This window comes from Panthera pardus, unplaced genomic scaffold, assembly GCF_024362965.1.
Source record: "Panthera pardus isolate Hobbes unplaced genomic scaffold, ASM2436296v1 HiC_scaffold_13, whole genome shotgun sequence".
NCBI classification, from domain to species: domain Eukaryota; kingdom Metazoa; phylum Chordata; class Mammalia; order Carnivora; family Felidae; genus Panthera; species Panthera pardus.
Window position 1 is genome coordinate 160,381,428 of NW_026526688.1, and position 17,665 is coordinate 160,399,092.

A 17,665-nucleotide genomic window follows, 5' to 3' on the forward strand; every position below is an offset into this window, starting at 1 on the left:
GACTTTCCAGTCTCCAGAACTGTGAGAAATAATTTGTGCTGTTTATAAGGCCACCCAGTCTATGATATTCTGTTATAGCAGCCTGAATAGACTAAGAAAAATCATAAGATAAATAATAGAAATTACACCCTCTTTTTAAAAATTCAAATAATTGGGACACCTGGGTGGCTCAGTCTGTTAAGTGTCTGACTCAGCTCAGGTCACGATCTCACAGTTTGTGAGCTTAAGCCCTGCGTCAGGCTCTGTGCTGACAGCTCAGAGCCTGGAGCCTGCTTTGGATTCTGTGTGTGTGTGCCTCTCTCTCAAAAATAAATAAATAAGTAAACATTTGTTTTAATTAAAAAAAAAGGAAATTCAAATAATAGGGGTGCCTGGGTGGCTCAGTCAGCTAAGTGTCCAACTCGTGGTATTGGCTCAGGTCATGATCTCATGGTTTGTGAGATCAAGCCCCGCCATGGGCTCTGTACTGATAGCACGGAGCCTGCTTGGGATTCTCTCTCCTGTTCTGGCCCTCTCCCACCCTCTCTCAAAATAAATAAATAAACTTTAAAATTTTTCAAATAATAGCCTGACGTATCTTTCTAAATTGTGATAAATTTGTTTGCCTCTCTCAACAGGAATCTCTCATTATCCTCTTCTTGGCCAAAAGACAAGATAGAATTTCTGGTTCACTGTTTCTTATGCTGATACTACAGGTTATATTATGTTTTGCATCCTAAGCTTCCCTTTTAGAATCAGTAAATAACTATTTGAGTAAAATTGATTGAATGAATTAGAAGACTTTGTTCTCTTCATCTTTCGGAATACTCTCTGCCAGTCACACTGCTTTGTATCGCTTATAACCATGTAAAAATCGCTTCCTCTATGAAATCTCAGACGATTCCTCTCTCTGTGTGTGAACTCTGCATCCTTTGAGACCCCATAGCACATTGGTTTATAAGTCTTTTGTGGCACTTCGCTATTTACATTCCTCCTTTTACTTTTCAACATTTAACATGTCTCTATGTAATATTTATTGATAATCCTCCTGTCCCTTACACAAAGGAAGCCTGTAGAAGAAATATAAGTCAGAAAATGATAATGAAAGCAAAATAAAGATAAGACTATAAGATAAAGCCAACTGTTACAAACATTTAGTGGATACTTGCCATGTCCCACATGCCAGATGGTCTCTGCTCTCCTGGAACACAGAATTGAGTCAGGGCAAGCCTGTGACTTATGGACCAGTTCAACCCTCAGAAGTACTCAGAGACTAGCTTCAAACCATTATTAGAAGATTGGTATTAGTAGTTTAGCTCCCTACCCACCTATCTTCTCACTACTTTACCCACTCTTACTAGTGTTGTTGCTAGAAGATGGGCAACAGTGTATTCTCAACCATGCTAGGATTTTTCATTAAAGGACTTCCTTTCTAACTTCACAGATATCTCGGTAGCTCTTTACCAAGATTTCTTCAAGGTTTAAGGGTTTCTGTGCCAAGACTCTAAGACCACTCATATAATTACGCTAGGAAGACGGGGTATCCCTCAATTTTTCCATGGAATTTCCATTCCAGCTTGTGAGTACTTAATATACATTATCTGGTAAAATCCCTGGCAGTTTTTCATTAGTTACAGCTGCCTCTGTAAAAGAAACCTCATATATAAGCTGTTTTCTCTACATTGGCTAAATGGCAGTAAATAAGATAATGATCATCATTTTCCAAATGTCATAAGAGCAGCTGATGGCACCAACCTAGTCATTTATGGCTCCAGGGCAAACTATGGGTGGAATGTTATGACTGTACAAATATGTGAAAATGTAGATTATTACCATAGCAATGTAAAAAGCTACAGATTTTCCCCTAACTGGTACCTAGTTTCTGTATTTTAACAAAAATAATTATGGAGGAAAGTCCCTTCTAGACCGTTTTAAAAGCAAAGCATTTGCATTAGGAGCTTTTTTAAACATAAAAATATTTACTTTAATTTTCAATTGATATCTTTATGTATGAAGCAAGAATAAGGAAAAGTATAATTTCAGTATAATTTTGATTCTAATAGACCTTTTAAAATAGTATTTTTATTATAATAACTATCACCTCAGATAATAACTAGTAATTAGAATTTTTTCTCACAGGACTTATTTCTTCAAAAATGCTGAATTTTTGCTGCTCTACTTTCAAAATTTGACTAAGTTGCTAATTTAAGATCATGAGTTTAAGTGCTCTTCCATGAATTAGAATTTTACTCCCAGGCAGCTCTAAGCAATGTTAATTTCCTGAGTCTTTTTCCCCCTTAGGTAGTAAAGTCAGTTACTTTAACATAGCAAGAAGGTATTAGATGCTACCCCTAAAAGAGGCAGGTATATGCATTTACGTATACTAGGATATTTGCCATCATCATTTTTGGGCTTTTTCCTGAGGCCAGGGGGCATCTGGTACAGTGTGGGGTGGAAGAATGTCCAGAGGCATCCAGGCAGGCTGGGTTGATGTGGACAGCAGTGTGCAGGGTCAGCCTATGATCCAAAGGTCAGGCAGAGTCGAATCCAAGAGGTCATTAGGTGATGCTTGGAACAAATAAGGGAAACCACCAGCAAATCCAAAGGGAAATAAGTCAGGAACCTGGGAGTGACTGCTAGAAGGATCCAAATAATTTGCAAAAAAGTTTTAGGCAAATACTGAGTAAACACCTGGCCATGTTTCCCAAGGTGTTCTGACCACAACTTAGTAAGAGCTACATTTTATATCACAGCCTAACACACATTGACACACAGCCCTCACTGTGTCAGAGTTTTACCAAGATCCTTACCCTCACCTTGGGTAGAGGCACTCAGAAATTTTCCATTTTCTTAGGTTCTATTCTATTTCATTTGAAGATGTTGATAGGAGACTTACAAAATTGCTTTCATGATCTGTTAATTGATAGAAAACCATAGCTTAAAATGTACTGTCTTGGGGACCGGGGGGATAGAATAAAGAGAGTAAAAAAAAAAAGAACTAAAAGACTGGAGTACATGGTTTCTGGTTTCAAGGAGATGGAAAGTTCCTTAGGAAGTTACAATGTAACAGGTGAAACAACAAAATGACACATTTAAAGTAGAAAAAATGGAAGCAAGCAAATTAACAGGAAAATTAATATTAGTACAAGTTAGTTATAGCAGTGTCGGCTTGAGATGTGCATAGCTAAGGTCAGCAATGAGGCCCTTCATAGACGGAGTTAACATCTTACTCATCTCCATAGCCCTTTACTGCTTAACATTCTACCTTACATTGATGTTGTAAATAACTTAGCACAATGAAGATACAAGGCATTGTTGTTATTCCAGGTGTCCCTATAGGGCTGAAGTTAAAATTCTAATTTTTTTATTTAGTAGAATAGCCCTAAATTATTTCCCATGACACTTTGGTAGAAATTAGTTTATGAAATTACTGTAGTTATTTGGCCTTGGATTGGCTCCAAGGCTACGGATGGTGAATATCAAGGGGAAACCTTAGCAAAGTGCCAGGGAGCTTCAGAGACACCCAAAGAAAGGAAATACATATCAGAGCACTGAAGTCAAACTCATCTACTTAAATAATCTTACCTCAAGTTATTCTGCCTACACCACTCACTGCACATTTACTGAAATTGTATCTGGTAGTTGTCTCCTTTCATTTTTTAAATGGTGTTGTTTCCTCAATATCTCCAACACAAATAGATTTTATTGTTACTTTTCTTTTTTTTTTAAATTTTTTTAACGTTTATTTATTTTTGAGAGAGAGAAAGAGAGAGACAGAGCATGAGCAGGGGAGGAGCAGAGAGAGAGGGAGACACAGAATCTGAAACAGGTTCCAGGCTCTGAGCTGTCAGCACAGAGCCCAACACAGGGCTCAAACTCACAAACTGTGAGATCATGACCTGAGCCGAAGACAGACGCTCAACCGACTGAGCCACCCAGGCGCCCCTTATTGTTACTTTTCAAGACTAGGCACAATGGGTTCCTTCCACTTTCCCACCACCACCAAATCGACAATGTTGATACATAGACAATGTGCAAGAATTACTTGTGAGTGAAAAATACATAAAACTCTATACAATTAGAAGTTATCTCTGTCTTGCTCATTTTATCTTTAGCTTAGCACATAATAATCATTTTATATGAATAAATAAAATTATTTTAGCAGTCTCTGAATTCCACACCCCCTTTTCTTTCAGGGCTGGAAAAACCACCATCTCTGACAACTTAAATTCTCATTTCCTTGTATTCATCACATTTGTAAGTACACAACAGAAGCATTAACTTTTTCAGTTAAAACTCTGGCAGGGAGGGCGCCTGGGTGGCTCAGTCGGTTAAATGTTGGACTCTTAGTTTCTGCTCAGGTCATGATCTCACAGCCTTTTGTGGGTTCGTGTCCCACATCGGGCTCTGCACTGACAGTGTGGAGCTTGCTTGGGATTCTCTCTCTCTCGGCTTCCTCCCTACTTGCACTGTCTCTCTCTCAAATAAATAAGTACACTTAAAAAAAAAAAATCTGGCAGGGAGCTACAATCAATGATTATACACCATAAGTGACTTTGATATTTGTGATCAGCTCTAGGGGACTAGTTGAACCTGACCACAAATTACCCAATGACATGAGATGGTTCGTAGTATTAACTCCTTTTTTGAAGTTATAAGTTAAATAATCTCTATATGTCAGTATAGAAGATGATGTATTTAAGAACTCCAAGTGTCTTTCATACTCAGTTATCCATAGTCTTTATTCAGGGTTGTTGTCAGTAATTGCTCAGATGAACTATGAGGAAATATTCATATGTTCCTGTGGTAATTTAGACAGGTTCTTCCACGCTGAAAAATGTCTATACTGTTCTTCCACCAAGTAGAACTCTTGATGTAGCTGGGAAGAAGTTTGGAAAGGAAAAATCTTTCTGTGTAATAATGTTGCACCAACACTGGAATGTATTTCTGAATTGCAACCCACCAATTCTGGGTTTCTATCCACCACATTATATTTATTTTTATTAATTACATAAAATGTTTTTCAATATACCATGAAAAAGAAAAAAAATTAAAATAGCACTTCCTTTTTAATTTACTGTCCTCCTAAAACATCATTTTAAGAAGTCCCTAGTATTCCACCTAAGGAACAGATTGTAATGTAAATAAGTTTAAAATAGAATTTGCAACAACAATATATCTTATTCAAGCATCCATAGTTTTTGCCAAGATTTCATTCTCAGCTGCTAGGAAAATAACTCTCCACACAAAGAAATGTCAACTGCAGATAAGATAAATGGTTTAAATATGATCTCATTGAAAGTCTGAGTCTTTTCTAAAATATCAAGGATCTTTGTGCCGGGGAGTATGAAGACAGAGGAAGGTCTTTGTCATCTTGGCACTCACCAAGGGAGTAGCCCAAACTACTGTGTTAATTTCTTTAAGGCTTAGGTGGTACCTAGATGTCAAACTGATAATTTACTCTTTCAGGAAGTTTTTAAGACTGAGAAATCTACTCTGTGATATAAGGTACCTTAGCAAGCTAGATAAGAAAAATAGCAAGACTTTGTAGGATCTTTCTAGATTATATTTAATAACACTATTATACTTAATTTATAACTATAAATCATACTTATAAATAAATTTGTAAGTATAAATCCAGTCATTTTTAAGCAGCTACTCTTTGCTGGAATTGGGGCACAAGTATGAGTAAGACCTAATTTTCTAAGGAAGAGAGCTTTTAATCTTAATTGACAAAGTGAATCATCATTTGTAAATGCTTCTGAAGAGTATAAATTATTACAAATAACATTTGTGGGTTTTTAATTCATTGTTATACACATCTGTGGCACAGATGGCCTGGGCTGCTTCTTGCAGAGTATTATACTTCTTCTGTCCTGAGGTCCCAATTCTTGGAACTTTGGGTTGATTCCATATTTGCAAGTCCTTAGTAATAAATTATCAAAAAGAAATGTTTAATAACTATATACAGACAGTTGTATTTGATGTCCACATTGATCATCACCAGGTTTGTGCCATTTCTTAAGGTCCCATAAAAACACATGCTCTTTCAGATAAGGATTCTACCATTATATCACACTCCATAACCCACTGATAGATGTCCTATCACCTGCTCCTAAGGTTGATGGCTCCCTGTTCAAGAGAGTCTTTTGTCTTCCAGGGAGCATTAGCTACTTCTTTTTTCTTTCAATGATTTGTCAGATGTTTATTAAACACCTACTCTATGGCACTGCTGCTCTCTGCTATAATACTACATGTCTTGTGCCCAAGGCATTACCCTGCCTTTTTCAAAGTCACTGTTTTGATCATTGTTCCAGCACATGTCCTAAATACACTGGGGATTTTTCCTGGGACTTGGACTAATGGTAAAGTAAGGTAACTCAGATTTAAATGAATATAGTATGTTTTACTTGATGGAACCAATGAAAATTACAAGCATTTAAAAATTGAATTACTTTAATAAGGGCAGAGTAATTTCCTAAATTAATTAATATATCATTTATTAACTTCCATTAAACCCTTGTTAATTAAATGGAGTGGTAAAGTTAAATAAAAAGATGGATAATTTCCTAAAGGAGATGAAATTGTGATTTAAATATCTTTCTTAATTGGCTTAATAGGCAAGCACATTACCATATAATTCATCCAGGATTTGGAACTGCAGCATGATGAAAGACTCCACACAGGTAGAGCATTATGAGAGCAGGAGACACCGAGGATTATTTCCAGAGAATGACTGTACTCTGTTTTACTCTATTTCAGTGGTTATAAACTTTTTCTTGGTCAAGAACTCAATATACATACGTCAACTAATGTTTACCAATTATCTCTTGTATGCCAGGCATTGAGGGAATGGGAGCTACGGATTTATTTGAACAAAAATAGATCTCTTTGAAATTTTGGTGAAAGCTAGGGATGCCTTTCAACAGAAAAAAAAAAAAAAACATATACATGCATATTCACGCAAGATTTTGCACAGACTCTCAGGAGGAATATAGACCTTAGAAGTTCATCCATGGGCCCCCTGAGATCTGTGGATTTAATTTAAGGACTGCTGCCCTGTTTGAAATTATCCAAGCTAGAAATGATGTATGTGTGTCTTCGGACAAGGCACTTAACCTCTCTAGGCTTCTTTTTTTTGTTCGTTTGTTTGTTAAGTGAGGGCTGTAGATGAGTCTTCCATTTCTAAAAATCTGTTTGTGAACAGGTGCTGCAAATATGCTTGTCTATCGATGTCATTTACCTCTCTGTTGCTCATATTTGTCTGGGGATAGGAAAGAATAATACAAAACAGAGCGTAACAAGATAGAGTAGGAATCAGAGAATCTTCTGGAATTTAGAGACCATATAAACTTTTTGATGAGAAGAGGCAGTAGCAGTCCAGATGGTAAATGGCCCGTGGTGAGTGAATGTCAGAGTTAGGACCTGGCTCTGTATTTCCTGACCTCAATAATGCCACAGCTGTTTCCATAATGCCATAGCACGTATAAAGATTTATCCCCCACTAATGCCCATAAAGTGGTTACACTAGATTAATAATTGTCTTCTTAAATTAATATGCTAAATCCCAGTTGTTTGCATGCTGAATTAAGATATTTATCTTTAAGTAGAGGTAGTACTAATGGAAATATTTTATAGACTTGGCATGAAAGACACTTGGTATCAAAGACACTTATGAAATTCAAGGATATTTAGGACATCCAAAAAGCTGTATTAGTGGCAATAACCCTAGTGTTGTTGGTTGGGTTGTGTTCCCCCCAAATTTATACATTGAAGTCTTAACCCCCAGTACTTCCGAATATGACCTTATTGGGATATAGGGTCATTACAGAGGTAAGTTAAAATGAAATTTTTAGAGTGGACCCTAATCCAATATGACTGGTGTCCTTATAAAAAGGGAAAATTTAGGGTCACCTGGGTGGCTCAGTCGGTTAAGCATACGTCTTCGGCTCAGGTCATGATCTCGTGGTCCATGAGTTCGAGCCCCACATCAGGCTCTGTGCTGACAGCTCAGAGCCTGGAGCCTGTTTCAGATTCTGTGTCTCCCTCTCTCTCTGACCCTCCCCTGTTGATGCTCTGCCTCTCTCTGTCTCAAAAATAAATAAACATTAAAAAATTTTTTTAAAAAATAAAAAGGGAAATTTTAGAGACAGGCACTAACACAGGGAGAACACTGTGTAAACATGAAGGCAGAGATCCAGATGATAGGTATATGCACGAGTAAATATTTGCAGAAGGTGATAGTTGAGCCTGTTATAAAAGACTAACATGTAAGTAACTTATCCCTATCACTCATTCAATCTCACCATTGGAAATGTTGACAGTCATATAATAATGTGATTTTATTTTATTTTATTTTTTTTAACGTTTATTTATTTTTGAGACAGGGAGAGATAGCATGAATGGGGGAGGGTCAGAGAGAGAGGGAGACACAGAATCTGAAACAGGCTCCAGGCTCTGAGCTGTCAGCACAGAGCCTGATGTGGGGCTTGAACTCATGGACCGCGAGATCATGACCTGAGCAGAAGACGTATGCTTAACCGACTGAGCCACCCAGGCTCCCCGAGTAATGTGATTTTAAAAAGGTTCCATTTATTAAGTGTTACAATGTGCCAAATATTATGAGGCATACAAGTACACTATAAGCTACTTTGTTTAAATTTGTATCTTTCTGAAATTTGTTAATTCAATAATGATAAGTGCTATACCTTTTTTATTCCATTTAATGACTCATGCACTTACTGATGCCAACAGTATTTGAGTTAAAGCCGTTGTTCCAACATTAAATCATTCTACCACATTTCACAATGAATATTTTTAGCAAATAACTATTTTTGTAGAAAATATGTTCCAGTAACTATTTTTGTAGAAAAATAGTAAAAAAATTTCTACTCTCTGTCCTGATTTTAAAACTATTTCTGGCATCTACGGTTACATATTTTGACAGTCATCTGAATCTAATATGAACAAAACAAACTATCAGGAACAAGGGAAGATAGCACAGAAAGAGATAAAATAATTGCTTTGAAGTAAATTATTATTTACTACATGGCATAATTTAAATGCATAAAATGAAAGCCTTTTCAGAACAATTATAATATCTTTTGTAAGTGTATTTTAAAAATAATTATCATTATAAATTAATGGAGAATATTCCTAGCAATGTTATAAAGTGAATTGAATATTTTAAGCTTGATATTTTTGTGGGGTGGGGTGGGGTCAAAACAGCAATTTCGGATTCCGAGGAATGGTCACTTGTGTAAATTAGTTTAACCAACACTTTTAAATTGATAAAAATAACCTATCTTATTTTCACATTCCAAATGTGTAATAATGTTTACATGTGATTCACATTTTATTACATTTAATTAAATAAAATTATTCATACAAAGCACCAAGGTCATTACCTGGCACAAAGAAAAATGTACAGGATATTAGTTGCAACCGCTCACCTCCTAATTAAATTTAACAAAGCTATTAGTTGCATACTACTGTGCCCAACATTAGGCTAGATTGTCTGATTAAGAAAATATATTTTATGTTTAAGATATAAATGTATCACATGGTTTGAGAAAAACTTTGAATTTTTAAAAATGTTAATTTATTTATTTTGAGACAGAGAGAGAGAGAGAGAAAACGAGTATGGGAAGGGCAGAGAGAGAGGGAGACACAGAATCTGAAGCAGTCTCCAGACTCTGAGCTGGCAGCACAGAGCCCAAAGCGGGGCTCCAACCCACAAACCACAAGTTCACAACCTGAGCCAAAATCAGACCAACTGAGCCACTCAGGTGCCCTAGTTTGAGAAAAACTTAAAAGACTATTATTCAATCCAACAAATGTAGATTGAATGTTCAAGCTAAAGCAAGTAGGGAAAAAAAAAAAAAAAAGAAAGAAAGATCATGGCATTGTCTCTATCCTTGAGAAGTTTTGCTGCCACAATTGGAGAATAAAACCATATTTACTTATTTACATAAGTAATGTACATAATGTGCATAATGTACATAAACGGTAGAGAGGTAGCTGTTCAGGGAAGGGCAGTAATGTGACCTGGAGCGGCCAGATAGAATGTGAACTGAATCTTAACGAATGGAGAAGGGTTGGATAGGCAGTGAAGGAAGAGAGCTTCCCGGAAGAGTACATGTTTGCTCATTCATAAACAGAGCAAGTAGTTTGTAAAACTATTTTAAAATATACTATACACATTGTGGTGTTTGCTGATGTCCTGTTAGGTTTGAGGTTATATGACCATTCCTTAATAGGTGCTTTGCTTAAGTTGTTTTCAAAATATCCTTGAGAAATTCCAAGGACTCAGAATAGCCAAAACAATCTTGAAAAAGGACAGAGTTGGTCAAAGTTTGTGCTTAAGCCTTCAAAGCCACTTAGAGGTTTAGCTTTTACCATTGGGTGTGTGTGTGGCTTGGAGGCCGCTCTACTGCTCAAATTCAGGGAGTTAACTTTTGTTGTCGTTGTACCTTTTCAGCCAGGAGCTGGTAGCTTGGAGCTTCCCTCCCTGATTGCTCCTGAAAGCGGTTAGGGCAATATAATTAAAAACAAAATCTCTCAACTGAGAAAACTTCTCCACAGGTATAGTAGAGAGAGAAAATAAGTTTTGTTATATTTTTTTATGTTTATTTTATTTTTTAATGTTTATTTTTATTTTTATTTTAATGTTTAGAGAGAGAGACAGCATGAACAGGGGAGGGACAGAGAGAGAGTGAGACACAGAATCTGAAGCAGGCTCCAGGCTCTGAACTGTCAGCACAGAGTTCAACACGGGGCTTGAACTCACGAACCGTGAGATCATGACCTGAGCCAAAGTCGGACACTTAACCAACTGAGACAGCCAGGCACCCCAACAGTTTTATTATTGAATAAGCATTAAGCCAGACTGTGATGTACATCACAGGCAATCCATTAAGCGATTGCAAAAGGCTGAAAGAGATCTCACCCTTATATGTAGTCAAGAAGATACCACAATGCACGTCTTGTCAAGTAAGAGGACTCCACAGCACCTTTAGCGCACATAATTCATACTCGTTTTAGCTGGTAATTGGAGTGACCATTTGTGTTGACTAATGGGTTTTATCCAGGAGGAAAACAAACTTCTTATCTCTTTATGACAGGATGTAGTTTTGCAACGTGGAACGAGGCCCCCCTGAATTTAGGCTCCTACTTGCCCGCAGAAGCTGGGAGACAGGAGTGTTCTCTCCCTTGATATGTACATTTCAGAGATGGCTCCCATCTTGAGAAAAGACATTCTTGGGTCACAGAGTAGAAAAGGCTGATCTAGTCTCCAAAAGGATTTATATACATTTCAAAGAGAGGAGAAAGTACTCACAGTTGTAAGTTTTCTAAAGTAAATGACCTTAAAAAAAAAAAAAGAGGAAGAAGAAGCAAGAGAGATCTCTTCCCTTGGTTTCGACAAGGAGAATTAAGCTTCTTATTTCTAGTTGTATTTGCTCTTACCGAGGATAGAACCTTTGGCAAGTACAACCTGTCAGACTGCCAAGGGATGACTGTGGTGTTATATTTAAGCCTGTTTTCCTAGGAGTTGCCCCTAAAAGCAGCTCATTGTTCAGTCTGTTTGGTCAGAGGTTATGTTGAAGACCCTTGTGCCAGTGATTTCTGCCCTGTGTTGATGAATCTGTGTCCAACTTGGGGAATGCTTTCAAGTTTGCCCTATGTCCTGATGGCTCGGAGTGGGGGGAGCCTAGTGTATATGCACAGCCTTCCCAACCCCCAGAGTTGACTCTGACCCAGGACACCTCTTGTTGGCTGCCTCTTTCCTTGATTCTCTCCATTAAACTTCTAGCTGCTCTGCTGTTTTGCTACATCAAGGAGCTGCCAGCCACTTCTTAATTGCCCTCCACTAAGATCTGTATTGTTTTTCTACAATGCCCTTAGGCATGGAGTTCTTTGCTCTTAGTTCCAAATAAAGTCAGTCTTTTGAGACAGAGCTGCACAGCTCTTTGTCAACATGGCCTGCCTTTCCTCCAGGGCAGAACCCCTGTACCACTCTACCATAATTGGATGTGAGACCCTGCTTTCCCTAGAAGGACACCCTTGCTCTATGAGTATGCACTGAGATGGCAGAGGGAGAAGTTGGCAGTCTTGGTCTTCTTGGTGTGCCCCTCAAAGCATGGAACCTCCACCCTATGAGTGAACTGGGGTGGGAGTGATTGGGGACCCAGTATATTTGGCCTTCTGTGTCTGGGGTGGAGCTTCTGCCTTATGAATGGGGAGCTGGGTGGAGGAGGAGAGACCTGAACCTCTTAGCCACACCTGCCTAGAATAGAGCTTCCTAGAATAGATGAGAAACATCTGCACCCTGCCCATCCTGGGATGGAACTGTAGTTCCAGACTGGGAGCTGGCAGGGAGATGAAACTACCATTTTCTTGGCTGCACCGAATAGAGCTTCTGTAATGAAGAGCTGGGGGAATAGCGAAGTAGCCTATGGTTAAAATACTACTATTTTTACTGATATTTAGCAGATTTCCTTGAAAGAATGTTTCTCCATTTGCTGTATGCTCTTATGACAATTTCTAGAGTCTTTAAATAAATGAAAATTATTTTTCACCAGTCGAATCGTTTTGCCAGACAGTTGAGGTCCTTACTCCATCATTCCAGAAGTCCCATTTCTCACCTTCATTTTGAAATATATTTTAACTGGATATAGATTTCTGGAATTACAGGTTAACTTTAAGTTATTGTTTCTTTAAATATTTTGAAGATGTTTCTATATTGCATTTTGATTTACATAGTTTCTGACAGTCTGCGGTCATTCATATCTTTGTTCCCTGTATGTAATGCTTTTTTTTTTCTTCCTGTCTTCAATATTTTTTTTCCTTTGGCTTTTGGCCTTTTGGCTGTAATTTGATCCAGTATATTTTTTTTCCAGTTTTTCTCACTTGGAGTTCTCTGAACTTTTTGGATTTGTGTTTGTTGTTGTTATTAGTTTTGGAAAAATTCTCAGCCATTACCCCTTCAAATATTTCTGTTGAACATCCATTACATGCATATTAGACCATTCAATATCATCCCCAGAACTCCTGGATGTCCTGGGTTCTGGGTTTTTTTGTTGTTTTTGTTATTGCTGTTTGTTTTCTCCCCCATTTTGTTTTCACCTTGTGTTTAAATTGGGATAATTTCTGCTGATTTATCTTCAAGTTCACTGATTCTTTCATCTCTGCTACATTCACTTGCCTACTGGTCCACTGAAAGAATTTTTCAACTCAGATACTGTGCTTTTTTTATTTCTAGAATTTCTATTTGTTTTATATATATTCCCTCTTTGCTAAAATTCTCCATCTATTATTCAAGCTGGCTACTGTTTCTACTAGAAAATTTAACATATTAACCATAATTATTTCAATCTCTATCCATTAGTTTTAACCTCGGTGGCATCTCTGTTTCTGCCTCTGTTGCCTGCTTTAGCTCTTGGCAATGACTGGGTTTTAGTTGCTTTTTGTGTAAAACAACATCAGAGACAAAGGTAAGAGGTAGTTACATCTGGAAATGGATGTGTTCCTTCTTCTGTCAGGTTAGTCAGTAGTTTAGCTGGGTTTATTGTTGCTGTACTTATCTTAAGTACAACATAGACTTCAAATTCCTCCATCAGAGAATTAGTGATACTTGTGGTTGGTATGGAACCTGACATGAAAAAAGGGTTGTTTTCTTAATTTTCCTGCTCTACCCTCAGCCTTCAGAGGGCCCTCCATACTTGTGCTGCAAAGAGTTCTTCTCTTCTTGCTCTTGTGCCCCCATTTCCCATAAAGTGGCATACTGTTATGGCTTGTTACTTAGTGCAATAATTATGGTGCGGACATGGGCTTTCTCAGTTCTCCTGCTCTGTTTTCAGTGATGGATAAGTGCTGTGTGCCTGGGCCTAGGCGCTAAGATTTTCTTAGCCTTTCTGCATTTTCATGGCAATACACTTTGCTTTGTGTTGGTGGGGAAGTCTGGCAGGAGCAAGTTTCTCACCTCACCTCCAACAGTTGAAGACCTTTTCTTTATATCAGCATAGGATCCTAGACCTGAGTAGGTTTTCTTCCCTGTTTCCAGCAGTATATAGCCTTTATTTCTATATCTTCCTTAGTGGTAAAGAACATGCTCTTGCAGTGTGGGAGGTTGGAAGTTTTCCTATTTCTCTTCCAAAGGCATCAGGTCTTTGTCTGGAACCATGAGGTGGAATGTTTCCTTTTCTTCTGCTGGAAGCTAATGTTTTTGCTTTTTATGAGACAAAGGTCTTTGAAGTAGATGAGTTTTGATGTAGATGCCCATGGAAATAGCTGGTGAGAAAGTTCAGACGCCTTTTGTGTATGGGGTTCCTAGAGATTCTTAAGTGTTAAGCTAGTCCACACTCAGACTTTATGAATTCTTTGAAATTTCAGCTGTTTTCTTTTTACCTGCTTTTTGGACAGCTACCTCATCCTCCCACACTCTGTCAGCTCATCTGTCTTTGGAGGGGATCTTTACCTTTTGGAATTAAGCTTACCTGGTTATCATATGACCTCAGCTCTCTAATAGTGGTATATCGATCTATTGCAGTCATCACTCTTTTGGTGCCTAATTGTAACCCTTGAAATAAAATCACTTTAACTCCATATTGGTTCCTATGCCTTTGGGGATAACCCAGTAGTTTTGAAATGTTTCCTTTCTTTCTGACATAATAAGATGTCCCAGCCTCATTTTGTATCTTTCCTCCTCCAGACCTGGAGCTAGATATTTCTTCCTTTAATATATCTAGTTCCATTTGGTAAGAAATAATACCTAGAAATCACAATCTGAGAACTAAGGGTGCTCTTTGATATTGATTTATCATTGCTTCTAGGCCTTTACAGTGTAGAGAGCTAGAAAATATGTGCTTTCCTTTAACAGGAAACAATCCCATAGTTCATACTGGTATCTCTAGTTCAAGGCTAAGATTACTTAACATGTTTGATTTTATTCTTGTATTATTTTATATTACAATCAAAATCTTGGTTCCTAATGACACTAACAAGATATTTATTTGTTTTATCCTACAGTATATGGAATACTTTCAAAATAATGATGCCATTATTATTACTAACAATAAGATTCCTGAATGCAATTTAAGATTACTTTGCAATTCTTTTTGTCATTAGGATATATACTAGTGAAGTACTAGGGTCCAACTCAAAATCTATTTCCTCTGTGAGGCCTTTATGCTGACCCACACTGCCCCATGCCGTTTTTCCCCTCTGAACTTTTATAATTCCAGTCTTAAATCTCACATTCTGCACCTGATTCAGATGGCCTTGAATTGCCTTTTGCTTGTTTAGATACTTAAAATATGAAAGTTGAGAATAATGCAATTAGGTCAATCCTCCTGAGAGGTCTATGGAGTTAATTTAATTTATTATCCCCACAGTAAACTCTGAAGGGTAGGTGCATGTCTTCTTTTATATATCAGAAGGAAACAGTTTCCCTTACTACATAATCAAAGTTTAATTAAATTCTTTTGGGAACTTGTTTCAGAATGACACAGACTGAACAGTTAGACCATCTTCCAGGATCACGAAGCCAGACAGGTCTCCAATATCCAATGCCAAATGACAGGTGGGATTTGGGTCCAACAAAAGCTGGGCAAGATATTTGAGGATCTGTGCCAGTCCACTGAGCCTGGATAAATGAGCATGGATGGATCTCATATTCAGAAACCTATAAATTGGAAGTCTATTTTCCTCTTGACATTTAGTAACCTATTCCTTTAAAAATGTTTACTCATCTCATATAAGGGCAGGAGTGTTTGCCAAAGAGAAACAAGGGCAGGAGTATTTCTTTGTCCATGTATGGAACACCACACTTCAGGGACTTAGACAAGATGGGAGTGATAGAAATCAGAGCAAGAGAGCCCCAGGGGTGCCTGGGTGGCTCAGTCAGTTAAGCGTCTGACTCGATTTCAGCTCAGGTCATGATCTCCAAACTCACATGGAGCCTGTTTGGGATTCTCTCTCTTCCTCTCTCTCTCTCTCTCTCTCTCAAAATAAATAAATAAACTTAAAAAGGAAAGAAAAGAAAAGAAAAGGAAAGGAAAGGAAAGAAAAGAAAAGGAAAAGAAAAGAAAAGAAAAGAAAAGAAAAGAAAAGAAAAGAAAAGAAAAGAAAAGAAAAGAAAAAAGAAAAGGAAAAGAAAAAGAGAACCCCAGGAAGCAGCCACATCCAGGAAGGCAGAGTGAGAGATGTGATGTGGTCACCTCTTCCATGCTTTCAGAGCTTGGTCAGCTTGTGTTTTATGTGGGTGAGTGGCAATTCTCTCCCATGCTCCCCACTGAACCAGAGTGAAGAACAAAGGGACTATAAGATCCAAGCTCTGACTGACTCTTACTGCTTACGTAGCATCAGAATAATCCCTAGAGCCCAGCACGATACAGCAGCTGCCTCCCTTGCCAACTTCATCCCCCACTCACTTGGCCCACTCCCTGTGCTCACTGGCCAGTTTATTCTTGCCTCCACGCTGACCACTGTACTTGCTGTGTGCTCTGCCCGGATGCTCTTCCCACACACTTCATGCTGGCAGGCCCTTTCTCATTGTTCCCATCTCAGGCTCATATACCGCCTCTCAGACAGGCCCTCCCATCAAAATGACCTCTTTCCACCCAGTCTGCCACATGACTTTATCAAACCTTTCAGAGATTTTATTACTTTCTGACATTACTTGCATATCTGTTGGTTTTCTTACCATTGTCTGTGTTCCTCCCTCTGGGTTATCAGCTTCACAAGGCCAGCAACCTGGTATGTTTTGCTGGCTCCTATGTTACACTAGGCCTGGCACTTGGTAGGCACTCAATAAATATTTATTTTTAAGTTTATTTATTTATTTTTAGAGAGAGAGAAAGCAAGTGGGGGAGAGGCAGAGACAGACAGACAGATAGAGAGTCCCAAGCAGACTCCACACTGTTAATGTAGGCCTGACACAGGGCTCAAACTCATGAAATATGAGATCATGACCTGAGCCAAAGTCCAATGCTTAACTGACTGAGCCACCCAGGCACCCCCAAGAAATATTTGTTGAGTGAATTGAATGAAGGATCATGAAATGAAAGAGAAAAAGTTATATATACATGTATGAATGAGTATGTGTGTGCATGCATTTATTTATGTTTTGATTTATTTCATGAAAGGGTATGAGTGGCTTACAAGAAGCACCCAGCCTTGAATCTAGGAATCAATTAATTTTTAATTTTATTGATACTTATGCCATTTTCATTGTGATCTGCTTATTCAATTGCAAAAAGAGCATAGATTTCATTTTCTGGTCCTTGACTATATAAAATGGCTGCTGCTTTTCTTCCTGTCAGACTGTTATCATTGCTACAATTGGTAGTTATTTATCAAATCAGCCACTGATTGAAACAGCCACTGATTGAAACAGTATAAAAACCTAGGAGCAATGAAAAACAAATGGTATACTTTATCAACAAAAAGATCAATGAGTTTCCTTCAAATGTGAGAGTATTTGTCACCATTTTTTTGTTGTTCACCTACCAGGCTTATTTCCATAACATGTGAAATTTTAGTAAATTTGCATCTCTGTCATTATTCATGACCAGTGAAGACATAGAAAAAAAGAGGTTAGTTTAAAATTTTAAATAACATAATTGTCAGGCAGATTGCTGGATCCTTGTGAGAATTCCTTTTGCCATTCATGCAATATAAAAGATGT

General features: G+C 37.8%; 1 protein-coding gene across 6 annotated transcripts in view; it reads left to right on the top strand.

Moving 5' to 3' along the window:
* The first annotated feature begins 632 nt into the window (after positions 1-632).
* Positions 633-17,665, top strand: part of NMU (neuromedin U) — a 115,765-nt gene continuing 98,732 nt past the window's right edge. For 2 of the 6 annotated variants that reach the window (XM_053901568.1, XM_053901570.1), the window contains exons 1-2: positions 635-695; positions 4,176-4,236. The gene's annotated coding sequence lies outside the window, so the exon portion shown is untranslated. Of the gene's footprint in view, positions 696-4,175; positions 4,237-17,665 lie in introns of all 6 variants that reach the window. The other 4 variants (XM_053901573.1, XM_053901574.1, XM_053901571.1 and 1 more) reach the window with 3 other exon arrangements.